General features: G+C 36.0%; 3 long non-coding RNA genes across 4 annotated transcripts; all 3 read left to right on the top strand.

The window, feature by feature from the left end:
- Window positions 1–3047: 3047 nt before the first annotated feature.
- On the top strand, window positions 3048–4686 carry LOC125202225. Its single transcript, XR_007173064.1, has 2 exons — window positions 3048–4201; window positions 4414–4686. It is a non-coding gene; the product is annotated as an uncharacterized LOC125202225 (long non-coding RNA).
- Window positions 4687–8146: 3460 nt separating this feature from the next.
- Window positions 8147–9543, top strand: LOC125202704. 2 transcript variants are annotated; one of them, XR_007173166.1, is made up of 4 exons: window positions 8147–8508; window positions 8598–8654; window positions 8749–8844; window positions 9197–9543. It is a non-coding gene; the product is annotated as an uncharacterized LOC125202704 (long non-coding RNA). The 2 variants fall into 2 exon arrangements; XR_007173165.1 differs by having other exon boundaries at window positions 8150–8502.
- A 1711-nt stretch (window positions 9544–11254) lies between these two features.
- LOC125200798 lies at window positions 11255–12400 on the top strand. The gene is made up of 2 exons (XR_007172783.1): window positions 11255–11499; window positions 12124–12400. It is a non-coding gene; the product is annotated as an uncharacterized LOC125200798 (long non-coding RNA).
- The last annotated feature ends 718 nt before the right edge of the window (window positions 12401–13118 follow it).

Raw genomic sequence — 13118 nt, 5'->3', positions numbered from 1 at the left:
CGTATAGGTTACATTATTAAAATTGGGCCTAACTAAATTAAACCAGATAAATGGGCTTCGAATCAAAAGTGATCTCATTATTCAAGTTGGGCCTAATAAAATTAAACGTTGGAGTTTTAATTATTTTAAGTTAATAGGTTCTGAATTAAGTACATCCCAGGCAACTGGATTAATAGGTTATGGGCTTTCTAGAAACAAAGTGAAATATTGACTTAATTTAATAAATGAGCTATCAGTTAAGTAATCAGCAACTTCAATAATTTAGAATTTTAGATACTGACCTTCGTTTTGGGCCTCCATTAATTTCAAGAGATAGATTTCTATTTAATTATAGGACTGGGCTTCAAATATTAATAATTATGAATTTAGCAGAATTGATGAGTATTAATTGTATATATTTAATTCGTGAAAGCACTCTTATATCGTAAAGAAATAATTCCAGGTAGCATAAACACGTAATCTCTTCATTTGCCATAAATTATCTTAATTTATCATTTTCGTCCGTCCATAAACAGTTGCTCCTTTTAATTTTTTGGTATTTTTTGTGCCACCAAAAGTAATTGTAGGCGAGAACCGAGCTATGCAATGCTTCTATATGCGAACTAGAATGCTTGAGATCTTAGAGAGAAGAGAGAATGATTGATGGTATGTTCTCCTCTCCCAAACTCCACCTATTTATAGGATATGGGAGACCACCTCAAAGGTCTTGACATTAAGGCATACTATAATTAATGCATTTGGAGATTACCAAAAGATGAAAGGTCAAAGGCCTAGCCTTTTCAAATTTCCCACATGTTCCATGTTTTCCTACAATCCCCCACATTGGTTAGAGCGCCGCAAGCTCAAACCAACACCAGACACAAATGCATGTATGCAGACTCTTTGCTCAGTTCTCGAGAAACGATACTGTCTTTGGAGAGGTAACTTGTGGTTTTGAACCTTCCATAGTCAACACTATCGGACATACTGGCGGGTTAGTGGACGAGATGCCTTGAACTATTCTTCCTTGGTGTATGCCTAGTCAATAGCATCAACACAATATTGTCCCAACTCCATCATTTCTCACGTTTGTGTCCGTTTCGGCCGTGGAACACCTCTTTGAAATTCATAAGTGACTCACCCACACGAAGCGGCCCCACTTCTCACTTACATAGGTGATTCTTTCATGAGTATCCTGTCATACTTCATCTCCCCGAGATTTCAAGAATCATTAAAAGTCAAAAGACTTAGCCTCTTACCACGTGCATGTTACAACACTCAATGCTTTCTGAAGAATGAGCGAAGACTAAAATCTTCTGAGTGTTACAACTATATTTATATAGCTTTGTGTCACGACCGCACTTTGCTAAGGATAGCGAAAGCGGGTAAATCGCGACTAATGGAGGGATTAAAGAAACGGGGAAAGAAAAGGGGAAAGAACTTGTGAATATGCCCGAAGGCCAAGTCGATCATATCATAGAATAGAAGTCAAATGTACCATGACATGATCTTAGAACTAGAATAAACATTACATCAATAAATCAGAGTTCGAAGGTGAGATTCTAAGATGTCTCACTTCACAAAAGAGCAGCGGAATAAGTCCATACTAGACGACTTCGTGTATGAAGACACGAATCGTGAAAAAGATCCACTGGATTATTTAGTAGCATCGACTCCGATCATATCTCCATCCTCTTGACGTTCAACCTGCACATTTATAAATACATGCAGGGCTGAGTACAGGAGTACTCAGTGGACACATGCCGAAAACAAAACATACAGTATATAGTTGTCATCCATCTACAGTATCGCACGGGGTTTTTCTCAAAAGGCCCGAGCATACTAAATTCTCTGTGATCTTAAAAGTCTGATTGCAGTCTAAGTTCTTTTGGATCCTCGCCTTATCTGAGAATCGTGTACCGTGAAGGTGGCCACCTTCAGCGGACACATCGCCGGCCAACCGCTGATGGCTCACGGCTCTCGTGCACGTTATTCCGAACAAGATTTGTGGTCCTATTGGGAACCGAATTCGTTAAACTCGGGCTGGCATCGCCAAAACCCGCGGGCTATTACCCCAACAGATAGGCCTCAAAACAAACATTTTATGGCATGACAACAACTTTAAAACAATCACTGCTTCATTTTGAGAAAAGATGATTTTTCATAATTTCACAAATATTTGCTTTATATCCACACTATAGTGCTGGATATTAAAAGAAAGCCCACCTAATATGCTTATGTCTCAACTCAATTACTCGCTTTGGCCTCACTCGCCCTCGAGCAATTTATCCCTTGAAAATAAATAACGTAGCACGCTAATTAATACTTGAATTATTTCTCTTTAGAAAGAATGCATGCATCCTATTGGATAGCACCTATATCTCAGTCTCGGCTTATAGGATTGTTCTTAATCCTACCTCAGCTTCACTACTCTGCAAAGTTTATTTATTCTCTTTATTAACTTGGAGAAATTCTATTCTCTAAACAAATACTCGGCCCTTATTTACAAGAATAGGAATTCTTGGAAAGTTTCTTCTAAAATTCTTTTCTTCGGATTTTTCTTAAGGCCGCCCATGGCGTCACGGGGCGACGCCGGTCGGCTTTTGCGTCTCCCACTGTACTACTTTATTTTCCCGGAATCTATATAAATTATTTGAAAATTAATTCCTCGGCTTTTGAGCTCCAACTCAAATATTTTCCATCTCCGGAACTTAGTAGATTATTCGGGAATTAAATTATTGAGTTCCATCTCAATTTCTTAAATTAATTCCAACCTTTCTTAATTAAGTTCTTGGCCCGAAGCCCACTGCATTCACTTTCTTAACTACTAGAGCCCCACTTAATAAATTAAAGTGGCCCAAGAATAGACAAAAAAAACAACCTCATCCTATTTAAATTATTCGAGCCCATACTTTTAATTTCCTCCGGCCCAGCTACTCAATTCAAGTGGCCCAATTTTAATTAAAGTCAGCCCAATACTCCTTCCATTTGTCGGCTACTTCCCCTCTTCTACCAACATCTCCAAAAATTAACTTCCTTAGATTGATGAACAGAGATGCAGGCGGCGGTTTCTCTCCTCGGCTCGGCGCCGCCTCCGGCAAGATTGGCGCTGCTCCGCATCGCCGGAGCTCGCCCCCTTCTCTTTCTCCATTCCTCTTTTCTTCCGATCCTCCAATTTAGCTCTTGACTCCTAATTGAAGATTCAAAATTATAGTTTAGGGGAAATGTCTATGGCGGCTCCTCTCCTAATTCGCCGCCGCCGCTGTTCCAAGCTCGCGGCTGCTCCTCCTCGGCGGCCTTGACTCCGTCGGTTCTCCATTCGGTGAAGTCCCGGTTAGGGAGAAGGCGTCGCCTCTCCCTCCGTCGGCTTCTCTCTCTCGCTCGGTGGCCTCACCGCACCGCCGCCGACGTCGCTCGCCGTCGGCCTCGGCAAGGATGCCGCCGTCTGCCTCGCCCCTGCTGCCGCCGTGATCCGCAGCTTCTCCGCGGAAGTTCTTCGGCTCCGTCGACACTCGCCGTCGCCCGGTCGCCCCTCCGCCTAAGCTAAGTCCTCTCCCCCTACCCCTTACTCCTTTTTCGAGTTATGGCAGTAGCTTATTTTTGGAAAAAAAGTTCTCCATTGGAGTCTTGTGTGGCTTATGGTGATATATTGCTCAATTTCAAGATCTTGCTATATTTTTGCTTATGATACTATGCCACTGAATTCATAGGGAGGGGGTATCATGCGGCTATCTCTAATTTGCATAGCTCTAAGCTCTTGAGCTTCAACTTAGTGTTACATGATTGCTATTGTTTTCATCCTTGCTGTGAGGATCCTATGAAAATTCTAAGTTCTTGTGCTATCTATTGTTGTCCTACATGATGCGAAGATTATTGGTGTTGAGGTTGTTTACCTCGCTTGGTGATTTCGGTTCGGTGGTGGCGGTCTCTCGCCTTCGCCGCCGCTTCCTCTCCTCTCCGTCGCCCCGCGCTTAGTGTCGTGAGTGGGGTGGCGGAGGTGAAGGGGAAGGTGGCTCTTATATGGTGCTAATCTATTGGAAGCTAGGTTTGAGACTTGGAGCCAAAGGCTCCTATTTTGGGCTTGTTAGCTCTCTCACTTTCGAGCTTGATGATTGTGAGATTCTTGCCGTTTTGGTGATGGTGGCTGATCTTCTTGGCTGATTTCTCGGCCTTGATCGACGGGGAGATGAGAGTTTGTCTCATCTTCTACTTTTGGGCTTGTGTAGGAGCTCTTTCTTCTATGCCTTCTTTGTCTTGAATCTCTTTTGATGTTAGATGAAGTGGTGACAAAATTTGGCTTACCTCATGCTCTATCTTGTAGCTCTTCTAGCTGCACTATTCACCTACTTGCTCTATCTCTTATTTAGCTTGTGCTTCCCTCCCTCTTTACTTGTGTGTAACTTTCTAACCCCCAATTTGGTGTAAACTTTGTAGGTACATGGAGGCATTCTTGGAGCTTGTGGAGGGAAGCAAAATCGAGATTAAGAAAGAGAGGGAAAGAAAGGAGATGCTCCTCTTGAGCTCATTTGGTTCTATTCCCAATTTAGTTTGCTTCCAAACTTGAGAATTAAAGAAGTAGGATAGATAGCGTAGAATAGGTGCATGTTGATTTTTATCACACTTGCAGGCATGTACTATTTCCATCATCCATGTATTTCTATTTCTTCACAGTGTATCCACATTTCTCTAATAAAAGTATTTTCTCCATTTTTATTCTTGAACTTAAATTTTCCTTGCATTTTATTTCCTCCAACGAAGATACTTAAATTACTCCAAAGTCGAATACAACGAGGAAAGTACGATTACACATCTTCTAAAAGAAATTAATTAAGCTAATAAATCTGATTTATCTCGAAAGAAGGGAACGAAATTCCGGGGCGTCACACTTTGTTTCCCATTGAACCAATCCCATCGGATCTCCATTCGTATGGTTGGGTTACCACTATACTCATCTTTTAAGATGTGGTTTTCAGTCTCATTCGTTTTAGCAATTTATGCATTTGATCACGGTTTAAACCTTTTGTTAATGGATCCGCTATGTTATCCACCGACTTAACATAGTCAACTGCGATAACACCACTTGTGATCAACTGCCTTACGGTATTATGTCGTCGACGAATGTGTCAAGACTTACCATTATAGAAGCCACTATGTGCTCTACCTATAGCTGCTTTACTATCACAGTGTATCACTACTGTGGGCACTGGCTTCTTCCAACATGGAATACATTCAAGGAAATTTTTGACCCACTCGGCTTCTTCCCCTGCTTTATCTAAAGCGATAAACTCAGATTCCATGGTGGAGCGAGAAATACACGTCTGTTTCGTTGACTTCCACGAAACAACACCACCCCCCACAGTGAACACATACCCACTCGTCGAAAATGAGTCTTTTGAATCAGAGATCCAATTTGCGTCACAGTACCCTTCAAGTACTTGAGGATATCTTGTGTAGTGCAGTCCAATGTCAATAGTATACTTCAAGTATCTCAAAACTCTACACAGAGCTTTCCAATGTTCCTTGCTTGGATTGCTCGTGAATCGGCTCAACTTGTTCACCGTACAAGCAAGATCTGGTCTAGTACAGTTCGTGATAAACATCAGATTTCCTATACCCATAATAATATCAAAACTTGTGTATGAATGAGAGAATCAATATCCGCTGACAGCTCAATTGAATTAACTCGCAACAAGTTCTCTAGAAAATCGTGTATATTGAAATAATGACAGCTCATAATCAACAACTTCTCTGCATTTATTTAGCATTGAGTTCTCCAGAAAAATCGTCTGAACGGAATACCAAAGGTTGTATCATAGCTTGTGGGACTGTTTCCCACTAAGAGTAAGTATTGCTTCAAAGAAGAGATACCCTATAATAAAAACCTTCTTCTGAGATACAACTCATCTGATTGAACACCGGTTCTATCACTTTTAAATATATCCCAACCTCAGTCAGATTAGTCCTATAAAATCAACAACTTCTACTTTTCTAAGCTCTTTAAATTTTCTACCTCTTTACCTCATCATTGGTCCATGTACTCTTTGTTCTAAAAGTCTGGGTAATCCCCATATGATGCAACATATATACGAAATGCACTCTATAATTAATGGACAATGTAGGGCGGCTAACCCTTCTCTCCTCGATGACAAATGTTCATGATAATTCAAATGCATGTAACTTATAACTATGTATCGTGTGATATTTATGAATGTCATGTCCCAGCGGGATTCTATCCCCGCTCTGATACCACCTAAACTGTCACACCCCAACCCCTATGACGTATACACTTACTATATATAAATCCAAAATTTAAAATAATAACCCCAGTTCAAGTACATAAAGCACACATTATATAATTTCAAAAACCACTATTTATCAAGTACATATTTCAAAACATTCTGAAATGCAGTGGAAACCTCTCACCACTCTATATATTATACATTTGTCTACATGCAAAAATAATGAGGAGGGGAAGGTTGCCAAAATACGTCAGCCGTCGACCCTGATAACATATGGAGTTCCTATGACTCTCGTTGACCCAAAAAAGTTCACTGATATCTTTTTCCTGAAAAATATTAGTGGTTTATATGAGCCACAACTCAGTGTGTATAAACCTTACCTTTAATTCCACATCTCAGAATCAAACATATTCTTTAATCAATATATATATATAACAATAACCAACAAATATTAGAAACAATTTCATATACATATGCATATGCCACTCTGTTCAATTTATTATTCTGTGACAAATCAAGCCTGACATCTGCCCGGGATTCCATTGTATCATGGCCCGAAGGCCTCATTGCCATTGTACATATATATATGACCCGAAGGTCCATTGCCATTGTATATATGACCCGTAGGTCTCATTGCCATTGTATACATATATATGCCCCGAAGGTCCATTGCCATTGTATATATGACCCGTAGATCCATTGCCATTGTATATGACCCGTAGGTCCATTGCCATTGATATCAGACCCAGTGCATGACTGTCACAGATCCTCTTTAATCCAATGATTCAAATAATTCCAAAACCATGTGCAAACATTTCAATTGCATTAATTCCATATTTCTATCATATAATTCATTTACAATATATAAAATATATCAATTGCATCAATCACATATTCATACCATATTCCACCATCTATATCAAATAACACATAACTATATCAGAGTCACATCATATAATCAAATTATTCACTTTATTTAACACCTGCAAAAAAGCACATAAAACATGTAAAATTAAAAGTGTGATTTATACGCACCTGATCACGATGGATGAACTACTCAGAAGCTCGATCCCTTCTCTTCGTTTACCACTCTCATATATAGTTGTTACTTCTAAAGCCTAAATAATTTTCTCCTTATTGTTTTGTTTTTCTACTATTCATATTTTGTTTTAATAGCTTTCGATCCTTCTGCAATATATGTATATATACTTGTTTTTCTACTATTCATATTTTGTTTTAATAGCTTTCGATCCTTCTGCAATATATGTATACTTGTTTTTCTACTATTCATATTTTGTTTTAATAGCTTTCGATCCTTATGCAATATATGTATACTGAAGCTTACTCCCTTCTTCCTTTCTAATTCTACTCCTCAAAATAAAGAATAAAAATATTCTATAATCATATATATTGGCGGCAAAACTAGGTGACTCACCTTATACTTTGTTTTGTATTTTATAATAAAAACACGTATAAAATAAATTTTAGTAACGTGTAACTTGATAAAAATTTAGGCTACAAAGTAATCCATAAAAATGCTCAGCTCTGCCACGTACACACATTACGTATAAAATAAATTTTAGTAACATGTAACTTGATAAAAGTTTAGGCTACAAAGTAATCCATAAAAATGCTCAGCTATGCCACGTACACACATTTATTTATTAAGTAACTTTAGTCTATCTATAAACATGCAAATATCTAAATTTATATATATAATATGTTGATAAGAATACGTACACGAACACTATTACTATATCATCCCATGCACATATACACATGTTACCACCATTATTTATTTATATTATGTTGATTTAGAAACTCTCTGATTTGTAATATATATATATATATATATATATATGGTTTTCATCTACCAAAAGAAGTCCCTAAGTATAGAAATACAGACCATATATAAATCGTCAGATTTGGAGATTAATGACCACGATCTAGAATGACTCCTCATTTTTGTTGGGTCATAATAAGACGGATTTGTGTCATGTGAGGGGTAAATTAGGAACCGTCACCTACCGTTTTAGTGAGCGGATTTTATGGGATTTATTAATATTGACAGCAAAATACATTTTCATTTCCTACGCTAGATATTAGGTGAGAGACAAAAGGTTTATCATTTCTTCAAAGCAAAACACAAAATCATTCACTCCTAAACCAAAAAAACCCTTGTAATTTATTTCACACGCTTCAGCAAAATCGGCGATATCTCTCAACAGCGACGCTTCTTTAGCAACGACGACCGCTCGCTCTGCCGGAGCAGGGATCGTGGACGGTAAAGGTTAACAAAACTTTCTAATAACTTCTATTTTTAGTTTTTGGGTCAAAATTGATTCACAATTTCTGGCATTTTTATTCGCTATCCACAAGTTTATGAAAGGATGAAGGTGAACAAGAAAGAAGCACAAAACCAACCTCCGAAAAATGGTATTTGGCCGCCTAGTTGTGGTCATTTCGGTGTCGATTGTTTGGATTTCTAAATTTAGCCCTAATTTTCTAACCTTGGTTGTGTTTCGAATAGCCGCTCAATCTAGTTGGAGAACTTTGAAGAACAATTGAGAGGGAATCATTGATGGCAAAGGCGAGGCCTAAGCAAATATGAATGGTCCCAAAAAAGGTACTTACCGAGATGTCTTTTTCAGTAATGGAGAAATGTGAACTAAACTTTAATATTTTTTTTTGAAAATGGGTAACGGATTTACAGAAAAAACTAAGAATGTCTCTCAGAATTTCATTTTATATACAAGAAACGTATTAGGTCATATATGTAACAGTTTTGTGTCATGTTTACAAACTGTTATTGTTTATATAAGTTGCGTTCAATTTGGAATCACCTAAAATAAATGTATGGTCACTGATTAGCACTGAAATAGTTTTATGGGTTATGAAGTAGCAATATATGAATTAGGTCATGTTTGTATCACTTTTATGTCATAAGTGACTGTAATGTTTATTTTCTCTGATGGAAGTTAACATGGGTGAGAGAAGGCCATTGGAATTGTGGACTATCGACTAGATATAATGGTGTGCTTCAGTATTTAAGAGCTAAAAACTATTGTGTTGAAGTTGGCCAAAAATAATCACAGCTCCCTTTTCATAAAACATCGACATCCAAACATTATGCAACGGACAACAAGAAAATGATGATCGGCGTTGAAAAGATGATAGCAAGCTACAGAGCTTCTGTGATGGCCTTGTCATAAATTTTGGATTTAAAGTATGTTTCATTGATATAATTATGTGCGTATTTAACATATGAATTTTCAAACATTTTATTTCTTCAATGGGTGATACTTTAAAATGACATTGGATTTTATTGTTTCTTCAAATTAGATTTTAATATGAATTATTTTCTGACTCTATGACCAAGGTAAAATATGTTGGTTGTTTGATCTCTTCTGAAAAGTAAAAACACAGTATAAGATGACTCTATGCCATACTTCGTAGATGTTAGAGTCATTTTGAGCAAAAAAGATAAAAAATAAAATCATTAATTTGTTGTGGGAATTTTTGTACAGTAACTAAGCAACTTGTGAGAAAAATTTGATTATGTAAATTAACAGTTCATGACTTCATGTCATAATATATGCATGTAAGAGTCATAATGAGCATAATCAGACAAAAAAAAATAGTATCTGAGAATTCATACATTGGGTCATAATAAATTAATATCTGGGTCATAACATCGTATGGTTAATTTGTGTCATAATAAACCAACATTTGGGTTATTATATAACACTAAGGAGTATCAAAATGCGTCATACAAATCTGATCGAAATATTCGTATCAAACAAACTGAAATAAAATACAAGATTATTCTCATGTTTTTGACATATTAAAAAAAACTCAATATTAATACGGCCAAAGAATACACAAACAATAACCCAAACATCAGCCATTCTTTGGGTCATACTAAACAAATATTTGGGTCATGTCAACTTATGGGTAAATTGGGTCATAATAATCCAATATTCGAGTCATTACATAAAACTACCGAGTACCAGGATGCCTCATACAAATCTGAACGAACTGAGTAATTTTAAACAACTTGACAATGCAAATAAAATGGAGTCCAATAAAAAACTTAAACTGATGTTACTTCAAAAAGGAGAATACATGGTATCAAAGTTCATAATTTCTTCTAGACTGCCGCTTTTCTTTCCATTTATGGAGAAACGGTGCAATATATCTATGCCACAAAAAAACAACTAAAATGAAAATTGATATTGTTAAACAGAATCAGAAAAAATTACGAAAACTAATTTACATATTAAACAATGAAAACCGACTAAAGAAATTAATTATGATATAAAAAACTGATATGAACCTAAATTACCGATGAAACAATCGGTGACGGAGTGTAGAATAATATTAATAAAACATACGAATCGGACAAGAAAATTATTGCATATGAAACAATAATAATGGCAGATTTGTTGAAGAAGATGTAAAATCTGCAAGATATGAAGACGATGAAAATTAACTCCCCAATCACGGAAGGAATTGTTAATGGAAAGAGAGACGTGCATCATTATAGGAATTGGAATAACAATCTAATGAACTAGAATGACACTATTAACCTTTTGGGATTATAAGTGAATAAAAATAAGAAACTTGCAAAAATGTTTAAGCCATTAGATCTTCTCATCTCAAGATTAAAACACCTAATCCTATGGTCTAAATTCGGCCTTCATTTCTGGATTTAAAGTGATACTTATTTGGATCATTTCCCTATGGTTGATAAGATGCCACATGGCAGCTCATTTTATTTTTATTTAATCAAATTAAAATGATTAAGAGTAAATTAGGAAACCTTTTTTCTCATCAACTGTGGAAACACAAAATTCACGCCCCTTTTCTTACTATTCTCAACTCCACTAATCTCAATTCATCGCTGATTCTGCAAATATAATCTCAATCTCAATTGATCTCAATTTGATTCATCTCAATACACGATCGGTTCAATTTGTCTCAATCTTGATTCTGCAATATTCTTTTCAATTCGAGCTATTCGTTCACCCGATCGATTCAATTTATTTCAGTTTGATTCCTCCAGAATTGAGCTATTCGGTCTATTCAATCGTTGATTCCTCCAAAATCGTTGATTTCTCTGCAATCATACCACAAATTCGAGCTATTCAATTGCAGCTTTCTCTGCAATCAGAATTGAGCTATTCCTCTTCAATCAACGATTTCTCTACAATCGCACCACAAATTCGGTCGAATATGGATGAATCGAAAATCAACTTTGACTTGGATATTTTTCCAGAAGGTGAGCTTTGTTAGATTATCAATTCTCAATCGATTTTTTATGTATTGTCGTGCTATGGATTATTGTCTGATTCAGTGATGGATTGTTTGCTGATTTTGTCAAATTGTAGCGAGTTTTTCTATTTAGGTTCAGATTGTTTTGATTATGATTGGTTGGTGGGGTTTTTTTTTGTTGAAGTGTAGTTTGTGATTTTGATTGATGAGAAGCTTTTGGTTGAGTATTGTTCTGTTTCTGTAGATTTAAGGAATTATACATAATATGTAGGCTATGATTATATGGCAATACAATGTTTCTGTTTTATGTATTTTCTATGTACTAATTGTTGTTTTGCTTATTAAATCTTGCTGTTTATTGAATTGTATATTGCAGTCCATATTATCTGAACTAATTCGGCTTATGTTTTGTTAAATGGTTGTGTAGTGTTTTATTTCATAAGGTTTAATGCAGAATATTGACCTATGATTTTATGGCAATGCTATGTTTAAATATTTCGTACTTTTGTATGCAATAAATGTTGATTCATGTATTGCACGCTGCTATTCACCTAATTGTATATTGCGGTCAATTGTATCTGAACTAATTTGTCTCATGTTTTCTCATTTGATCCAATTGCATGTGTGACAGCATGCCCCGACGAACTCCGGCCAAATGTCGGTATGAAATTCCTTACATTAAATTAATCTCAATTCAAAAGCTATTCAATCACACGATCGGCTCAATTCATCAGCAATCAACGATTTCTCTGCAACCAACAATTTCAATCTGCAACGAGCTATTCAAGCGCTATGGATTATTGTCAGATTCAGTGATAGATTGTTTGTCGATTTTGTCAGATTACAACGAGTTTTGATTATGTACAATATTGATTATGATTAGTTGTCGAGTTTTTTTTTTGGTTGAAGAGTAGTTTATGATTTTGATTGACGAGAAGTTTTTGGGTGCATATTGTTCCATTTCTGTTTTTGGGTAGATTTAAGGAATTATGTAGAATATATAGGCTATGATTTTATGGCAATACTATGTTTCTTTTACTTATTTTCTATGTATTAATTGATGTTTTACATTTTGTTGTTTATACAGTTGTATATTGCAGTCCATACCATTGCGTCAGTATATAAAATGTGGAGAATTAGGTCACCATGACTATAGAAACTGTGGCCGACAAAAAGGAAAATAAATTTGTTAGTTCATTTTTTCATTACCAGATTGCTCTCTTATGCATTGTATATTGCAGTATTACTATTGCCATATTGCAGTCTTAATGAACTATTGCAGACCACACTATTTGCTTCAATCTATTACTTCATTAATTTCACAAGACAATAGGATTAATTATTAATTTTATATAATTGATTCCAGGTTGCCTTCCATTTCAGTAATTAGTGTGGCTTCAATCATTTTCAATTACAATTTTTTACATTACCAGATTGTTGTGTTATGCAATGAATGTTGCAGTGTTACCACGATAATATTGCAGTTTATATATTATTCACAAGAACAATTTAGTATGTGTTGCACTACACGGATATATGAGTTGCAGTGCACCTAATAATAATATGTGTATAATGTTGAGATATATTCTTTGCCTATATTTAATCTCAAGCATGCAAGCAATTTAT

The sequence above is a fragment of the Salvia hispanica genome, chromosome 1 (assembly GCF_023119035.1).
Source record: "Salvia hispanica cultivar TCC Black 2014 chromosome 1, UniMelb_Shisp_WGS_1.0, whole genome shotgun sequence".
NCBI classification, from domain to species: Eukaryota; Viridiplantae; Streptophyta; class Magnoliopsida; order Lamiales; family Lamiaceae; genus Salvia; species Salvia hispanica.
The sequence above is the reverse complement of the archived record's forward strand: the minus strand, read 5'-3'. Positions and strand labels throughout refer to the sequence as shown.